The sequence below is a fragment of the Dermacentor albipictus genome, chromosome 10 (assembly GCF_038994185.2).
Source record: "Dermacentor albipictus isolate Rhodes 1998 colony chromosome 10, USDA_Dalb.pri_finalv2, whole genome shotgun sequence".
NCBI classification, from domain to species: Eukaryota; Metazoa; Arthropoda; class Arachnida; order Ixodida; family Ixodidae; genus Dermacentor; species Dermacentor albipictus.
The window spans coordinates 35,539,916-35,548,469 of record NC_091830.1 but is presented as its reverse complement, the minus strand read 5'-3'; the positions used below and the strand labels follow the sequence as shown (position 1 = coordinate 35,548,469).

Genomic DNA, 8,554 nt, shown 5'->3' with positions numbered 1-8,554 from the left:
CCGTCCGTCCGTCCGTCCGTCCGTCCGTCCGTCTATCCATCATTTTCTATCGTCTCCTAGCGGCGTGATCCCCTGCGCTTACTTGTATCGCTGCAAAATGGCCTTATAAGTGCGATGTTTCTTTTTCTGTAAACTATCTACCAACGATAAACCAACTATAAACCATCTACACAACTCGTTTCTTGGATCTCGATTTGCACTACCCTAATCCATAGTCGAACCACGTCTTAGTTGGTGCGTTTCAGTATGTTTTCCGCGTATACTTGTCTAGATCTGCTTTTGTTGTGTACCACGTGGAAGCGTCTGCACCGTAGCTTTGATTATGCGTTAGCGTGCAAACAGAAATCGACGCCGTACTTAGCATGCAAACAGAGCGGTGGACGCCGTACTTATATTGCAGTTGGGTTGTAAGAGAGCGTTCGAACTTTCTAATTTGTGAGTACAGCTCCTGCGTACACATTTTTTTGTCACTAAGAATTCTTTTACCACTACTCTAGCTATCCATACCTTAATTTCGGTAATAATATATCTTCGGTCAGCAAATGTATCTACAGACGTGAACTTGTGTTTTCCTCATTTTTTTGCCTCAGCGTGCCATGCTAGAATTCGGTAGAATACGTACACATGTCTCGGTGGGAATAAAAGCACTAACCGCGCACATTGCTGCGCTCGGCAAGCAGCAGTTCCTTCGCCCGCGAGAGCAACTTCAAGAAGGGCGCACTTGGACTTTTATTCTTGCAGTGGATGGATTTCGAACAATCTGTGGAATGAATTATTTTCAAAAAATATACGCCAGGTGGTCGGCATATTCTTTCTCACTCTTCAGCGTTGCAAGAAGTTTCTCAGTAGAAAAAGACATAAGTACGTTGGCAATAGCAATGGCTGGCACAATTAAAATGGCAAATTTGCGCGTGCGACCTTCAATCGTCCCGGAAGCTGCCTTTGTGTGGTTCGTACCACGTGTGACTACGAAGCCATATCGTAAAGCTCTGAAACCATGGCCTAGTACTTGAAGACATCATTTGTTTGTCGCTCCCCAATAACCACTAAAGCGACAAAGTAACACACTCGTGTTGAAGACGAGCAGCACTTATACTAGGCTCGTGCTCAATATTTCCGTTTTGTAAAAAGTTTTCCCTTTTCATACACGCTCGCAGTAATGGCGCCGTAGAGCTCCATGCTATCGTGATAAGAAATCATGGCACCTAATCTGTAGCGTCCCCAGTGGAAAAGGAGTAGCCTGCTAACAAAGAAAGAACTGATTTCTCAGCGTGCCTAGATTGACACCTCTTTAGTGTGACATCGTGGATGAGAGCGTATGCTGTGTCTTGTTTGATCCCCTCTATATTCTTATTTGTATTTCTAGACTAAAACAAAACAATAATTGAAATCATCTTAGTTGTGTTTCGCTTTCAACGATATGCGCTTGGAGGCGAAGTGCGAAAATAACCGCGAACTTAAATTTAGGTGCACGTTATTGAACTCCTGGAAGTTCAAATTATTCTGGAGTCCCCAACTACCACCTGTTTCATAATCAAATCGTGGTTTTGGCAGGCAACGCCCATACTTTTTTTTTTGATAAGATAGGCCTCACGGACGCAGCAGCAAATTTGCCATATGAGTGAGGTTTCGTATATTGATAAAAATAGCGTTGATTTCAAGCAGAATTTAGTTTTCGATGAGACCGCATGCACTCTGAATCACTCCACGGACTGAGAGATCCGCCTATATGGGAAGTGAGCTTAATAGCGGCCTTCATAGCGAATGTTTCTACACAGGCCAGAGGCTCATAGCTTTATTATACCTTTGCACATTCGCGAGGAAAATCATTGTTTTGAAGTTTTTTCATACTTCAGGAAGGTTTCACAGTTCTACCGGAAATAAATGAAAGCCGAATTAATATAAACGTAACACAATAGTTGTCGCTGTTTTTAGCGCGCTCTAACGTATTCCGCGAGGAGATAGCAAAATATGAACTGGAAAAAGCCAGACTTATCGCTGATTGAGCCTGGCTGCAAAGAAACGCTGCAACGATTGATTAAAATAATAATAATAATAATAATAATAATAATAATAATAATAATAATAATAATAATAATGAAGAGTCCATATTTAACAGTTTTTCACTAAATTTAGTACTGAAAGACCAAGACACGTGGTGAAAATTATTGCCCCCAGGAAATTCCACAGCCTTCTTCCGGAAAGCTCAAGCTACATGTAGGCTTCGCGCATCCTGATCTCCTGCTGGGAAATTTAATTTAACTACAAGCTGATCTCGGCGGCCTTCGAAAGGCAACGACCGAGCGAAACCGGAGGGAGGCTGCCACCCCAAAGGAGGGGCAGGCGCGGTCGACCAAAGGGAATAGTGCGGCCGCGGCCGAAGTAGAGGCGCCACACGCCGCGAAGACGCCATGGCCGCGTCACGGTAACGCCTCCCTAACAGGGGAAGGCTAACCGTTCTGCAGGCGTTCACAACAAAGTTTTGTCTCTCACTCACTCACTAAGGAAAAAGGGGAAGAAAGGAGTTCTATGCCCAATGATAAAATTTGCCACTCATTAGACACACAATAATATGATATCGTGGAGTTTTAAATCAATTTATTTGAAACCAACTGAACAGCACCACCACATAAGACTGGTCAATGAAAATGAAGAAATAAGATTGCCATGTTGAACCCATGTTCTTTGATAAAACAATTATTTCTGGGGAGAACTGCAAAGAAACATATGATAAATATGAAATACGCAGTAACATTCGAACGGCAATTCAAAGTTCCCCAGCTGTTGATCATTTCGTCTTTGTTTCCTTCAGACCCCTGTGTTGTGTTTGAATCACCGTAATTAATTCCATCTTATCAACAACTGCCGCTTAAATAGGAGTAACATCTACTATCCTATTATTACCGGTAAAGATTTGCGAAGAAAAGCACCATCAATTCCGCTAAATTGCGGCCAATAAGGCTACGAGAGCTTAAGCATGGCTCGATTCATGTGTGCTGTTTTTTTCTTCTGTGTATGAAGCTTACGCTCGTGCGGAAACCGTGATGGCACTGAGCATCTTCAGCAGTTTGAGCATGAAGGAGGGGCGGAATGCGGCTCCCAAGTGCGGGTTATCGCTGCAGGTAATTATTTTTAGCGGTGGCAACCTGCAACAATTTATTTCGGTCGTCTAAAACTTTCAAATAAGTGCAAATTATTTCAAGAATAGTTGTGGCGAAAATAATTTTGCAGATAATGGAAATGTCCATACGACTTCCATGAATACTTGCGAAACATTGTTGCCTGCGACAAATCGTGAAAACACGAAGACTAAATTGAACTGGAGTCCCAGACCAAAAAGAAGAAAAAAAAATGCCGTAGTTGAACGCAGTAAAATCAAGTTTGACGAGCGATAGCACGGTTTCGCTTCCTTTGAAAAAGGACACAGACGCTGCCCGGCGCCATTAGCTACTACCGCATCTAGAATTGCACTACAAAAGACACAGACGCTACTCGGTACGGCAGCAGCAGCGAACGAATTGTCCTTCAGGCAGCGTCTCGCTTCAACGCGAACTATGCGTCGAATGCACATTGGACACGAAGCTACCAGGATTAGGCGCACTTTGTGCACATCGCAGATTGCTTTCAAGATATGGGCGCTCACACGTCGTACGCAACAGTCACCGGTAAAGGCACGCTGAGTCCGAGATTAACCTTGGCTGATCTTGAAAGTCAGATTTGTGGAGCCAGGCGTTTTCTGGGTTTGAACTTGGAGGAGTAGAGCTATCGCTCTAAATGGAACATGACGCGCTACTGGAAAAAGCGCGGAAGAGCAAAGGACAAAGGTCGAGTTATGACGGACCTGTTCTTTGAGTGCCGATAAATTTTCAACAACAATTTGCACATGACGGATAATCAGTTGTTTCAGCTCTTTACGTGGAGAGTCGGAAGCCTCGCAGGGGTCGTATATGTTGCATTTGATCAAATGTTCGAGAAAAAAAAAAACGGCGCTGAGTTCTACACCATGATTGTGGCCCTGTGCACTCTGCATTGATATTACGTGAGGATTTTCGCGGGCCATAGCATCACAGTTCTGGAGTACCTTTATATCTAGCCGAGTTTATCCCCATGCTAATCGTTTATAGCAGAAATAGATACTGATCCTCTGCGGCCGGCAATTCGGAGATGTGACGACAATTCACGAGGTAGCGACATCGCCTCTGAAGCGCTGTAACGAGTGTCGACACCTATTTTAGAAGGTAAAATGCCTATGGCTTAATGTATGCATGCTTACGAGGAACGGTTTCCCGATGTATGACAGACAGCACACGGAAAAAAGTAGTTAATTTAAATTTTACTTTCCAGTTCCTAAACGTGGCTTTGTTCCCCGAACTTGTCGTGATATCCATCATGAAAACTTCATTTTTCAGAACAACACAGTGTGAAGGTATAAACATTGGTGGCGATGGTATACGGCTGCACGCACGCATGCCGAAACATGACTCGCACATTCCAATGTGCGAGGTGACATCAAGTATTAAAGGATTACGCCATTCAAATGTCAAATATTCTGCACATTCATTGAACTCGTACGACAATATTACAACACTTTTTATTCACAGGTTTTATCATAATATGCTGAGACATCGTTAGGTATGTTGAAGGGGTGTAGGGAAGCGCGACTAAAAGACGGGAAAAAAAAGACACACAGGGACACACAAAACGCTGTGTGTGTCCCTGTGTGTCTTCTTTTGTCACGTCTTTTAATCACACTACCGGACACCCCTTCGAGATGAATTACCAACATGCCCACATTGCAACCCTCGTTAGGTATGTGTCACGTGCGTTATATGAGATTTAGTGTTAGCTTGACTTCGTGGAAGAAATGATGAAATGTGGATCTATGTGGTAGAATTCATCTGATAATAAAGTAGACGGACGGGATCGTAAATGTGCCAGTGTTATTATGGTGCCCTAGATGATGTATGTTACCCCCGGGAAACAATTACGGCCGAAACTCACTTGCTTGGTATTATCGCGGTGCGAAGAATAGATACTGGTTCCTTATTTGCGTGTTTCCTGCTAAACGTTCTAGCTTGTCTTCTTCCGTCAGATTAGGGAAGCGCTGCCTGTCCCGCGCTGTTGCACGGTAGTTGTGCCTCTAGAACACCGAAATTATCGTATGGTCACGTGACTCATCTTGAATTATCTCTTTTACACACATAATACAGATTGGCTACTTTTAAACTTCGAAGTCACGTTGTAACCACACTCCTCACTAAAGCAAGAAACTGAATTTCATTTTGTATTTTATTATTACTACTTCTGAAAGACTCTCCCAATTTTACTAGAACAGGATTGTAGCATGATTTCGCCGGATTTGTAATCGGTAAATGTAATATTTCACCCGTGAATACACAAACTGAAAGTGTCTTTGCGTGAATTTCCTGAGAGCGTGGTATTAATTTCTCGCATTAGGAATTTTCACCCATTTAATTAGTTATACATTGCAATAGTACTTTAAGGTTAGCTCCAGCACTGAAAGGAAAATTTAAACCCGAGTATTGCGTGTACTGCATCTGTTTTGAATGTGACCTTATTAGGGGTGTGTGGCGCGTTGCAAAAGTCTGTGAAATTATTGTCTTGCACATTTTGAAAAAACATGGACAGACCTAACTTTCTGATGCACTGTGCTTCCAAAAAGCGGTTGTCATGGATCGCCATTGGAGCCAAATATAAATATGCGGTGTCAGTATGTCACCTCTCGAAAAGCCCTCGTAATTGGTCTGGATGGTCAGCAAATGTAATTCAAATATCTAATTACCGTCATGACATATTCGCACAGCAGAAAAGGCTTAAATTATGTCATTATAATTCCTGCACTTCGTTTAAGCGAAATTCCCAAACAGCACAACAGTATACTTAAACTGCACGGTTTCAATGTTTGCTGCGAATGGATATTGAACTAAGGTGATGCAGTTTTGAACTTTTCACTCACTCATTGCACAAAGAAATTGCGCAGGAACATTTCAGGCTGATTCCTTATTTAAACCAATACCAGAATGCTCCCAGAATGCTCCTCTCTAGATTGTAGAAGTTAATGGCTTGAAGGCGCACATTATTGTGAGTATAATGCTTCGGAAACATCACACAGTTCATGGTGCCTGCCTGCCTTCCATACGCGGACTGTGTGTGCCTTGCTGGCCCTCTGTTCCAGTTGATGGACGACATTTCCCCTTAAGACCAAATGAAGAGGCGAGAAGCTTCTAGTAGTGGGAGTATCAAGGAGGTATCATCTAGCCGATGTAAGCACCCCAAGGCAAATCCAGCAGTTCTGGCTAATCGTGTAGCTCATAACGACTCAAGGCACGTCAAATGAGAAGAGTGCGGGCCGTCCCGTCTATGACGTGTCCGCCTTAGTATTTTCTTCTCATCTTAGCGCGTCGAAGAAAAGTGCGAAATGTAAGCAGGCGCCCTTATGGAATTCTAATGGACCGATCTTCTACGTCCATCTCAGAGACGGGGTCAGTGTGTCCTCGATGTCTTTCCATTGTCCTTGTTCGTGCCCTCCATTCATCCATTTGTAATGGGCAAATGTAATATTTAAAGCTGAATGCACGAACTGAAAGTTACTTTGCGTGACCTTTTAGAGAGCTTGCTATGTAATTTGTCGCATTAGAAATTTTTACCCATAAATTTAGTTTTACTTTGAAAGATTACTTTAACGTTACCTAAAGCACTCAAAGGAAGAATGATACCGGAGCATTCCATCTAACGTATCTGTTTTGAAAGTCACCACATTAGGGGTGTGTGAAAGTAATCCAAAAGTTTGAGAAATGAGTACTTTGCGCTAACTGCGGAACATGGCTAGACGTCTCTTTCTCAGGCATTGTGCGTCCACGGACACCGGTGTCTTGCTGCCAATGGAGCCGAATGGATTAGGCGGTAGCAGCATAGGACCTCTCGAAAAGCCCAAGTACTTGGTCTGGATGGTCTGGAAATGTCTTCCATATATGTGTTTACACCTTCGTGACAAACTGGAATAGCAGAGAAGGCCTAAATATCGTCTTCATTATTCCTGCACGACTTTTAAGCGAAATTCCCGAACAGCGCAACAGCATACTTGAACTGTTCTGTTTAAATGTTTGCTGCCAAAGAATATTGAACTAGGGTGCTGCAGTTCGAACTTTTCACTCACTCATTGCAGACAGAAATTGTGGAGGACCCGTTTACACTGATTCCCTACTTAAACTAATACCCGAAAGCTTCCAGAAAGCACCTCCCGTGATTGTAGACATTATTGGCTTGAAGGCGCATAGAATTGTGAGTGTCATTCTTCGGGAACATCACACAGTTCACGGGCCCGCATGCGTTCCATGCGTGGATTGTGTCTGCCTTCCTGGCCGTCTGTCCCAGTTGATTCACATTTGCCCTTAGGCCAAAAGGAAGAGGTGAGAAGCATATATGGACCCGCGCAGGCCATTAGGTCCAATGATTTTTTTCGTCACCTAGACGCGTATTTCCAGGATGGTCGTCACGTGGTGCTTGTTGGAGATTTTAACTGCGTCTTTGACACGCGAGCAGATGTGCAAGACCCTGGCTGGGGTCGCCCTGATTGGAATGCATGGGAGTTGCGTCGCCTCGTCCAGCACTATTCGTTGCTGGATACATATCGACTTTTTCATGGTTGTTTATCGGCCTGGACGTGGCGACGCACGCGTCCTCAATAGGTTGGACCGTGCCTATGTGCCAAGCACTTTAGCGCAGTATGTTACCCGATCTGATGGGATAATTCCACCGTCATTCCCTGTTAATATTTCTGATTACAGACCAGTTATACTTGAAATTCGCTTCCCTGCTTCCTCATAAGTAAAACATTGGCGTCTAGACATCCGCGTTATACAAGACGCAAGCTCGCACTCTTGTTTTTTAAGAGTCTCGCACGCCTCTGTTTCTTGACCTGACCCTGAGTCATGGGACGCACTCAAGGTGCTGTGGCATCTGCATTGCTCAGTTGAAGGATGTGCGTTCAGACGTTGTATGTCGAAGGAACTGGCGGATACTGCCACGAAGCTCTGTTGATGCGGTCATGGCAGCGTGAGGTACGGAGGTGTTTCCAACGCCACATCGCAGCGTCGTCTCTGTCAGCTGATGCTTGGCGATGCAGACGTAATCCATGTGCACACTATGAAATTCTGCGGTTTTCAAGAAGCTCGCTTTTTATACAAACGAGTTCATTCAGTTCTGCGGCCCCAAAATCACTTCCTGTTAGGTCGCCTCCCACGTGTGATTATTCGCTCTTTGTAACCCATTTTGAAAACACCGCACGTATGACTATGCAAATAGATCCTGGCTCTCGAGGATATTGTACTGTGCTTAGTGGGCTGCCTCAGGCTCCACCTAAGGTAGCTGACCGTCTTTGTGGACGACCATCAGCTGATGAAGTGAAAGCAGCATTGCCTTCCATGAAGTGTGGCTCGGCCCCAGGGCCGGACGGCTTACCCGTTGAGTTGTATCCAACGTTCTGGGAAGATATTGGTGCCACTTTCGCATCTGTTATCAGCCGCTGCTTTGT

General features: G+C 44.2%; 1 protein-coding gene across 26 annotated transcripts in view; it reads right to left on the bottom strand.

Moving 5' to 3' along the window:
* The window catches only part of LOC139050998 (uncharacterized), a 458,593-nt gene that overhangs the window by 235,830 nt on the left and 214,209 nt on the right, over nt 1-8,554 (bottom strand). The window lies entirely within an intron of this gene.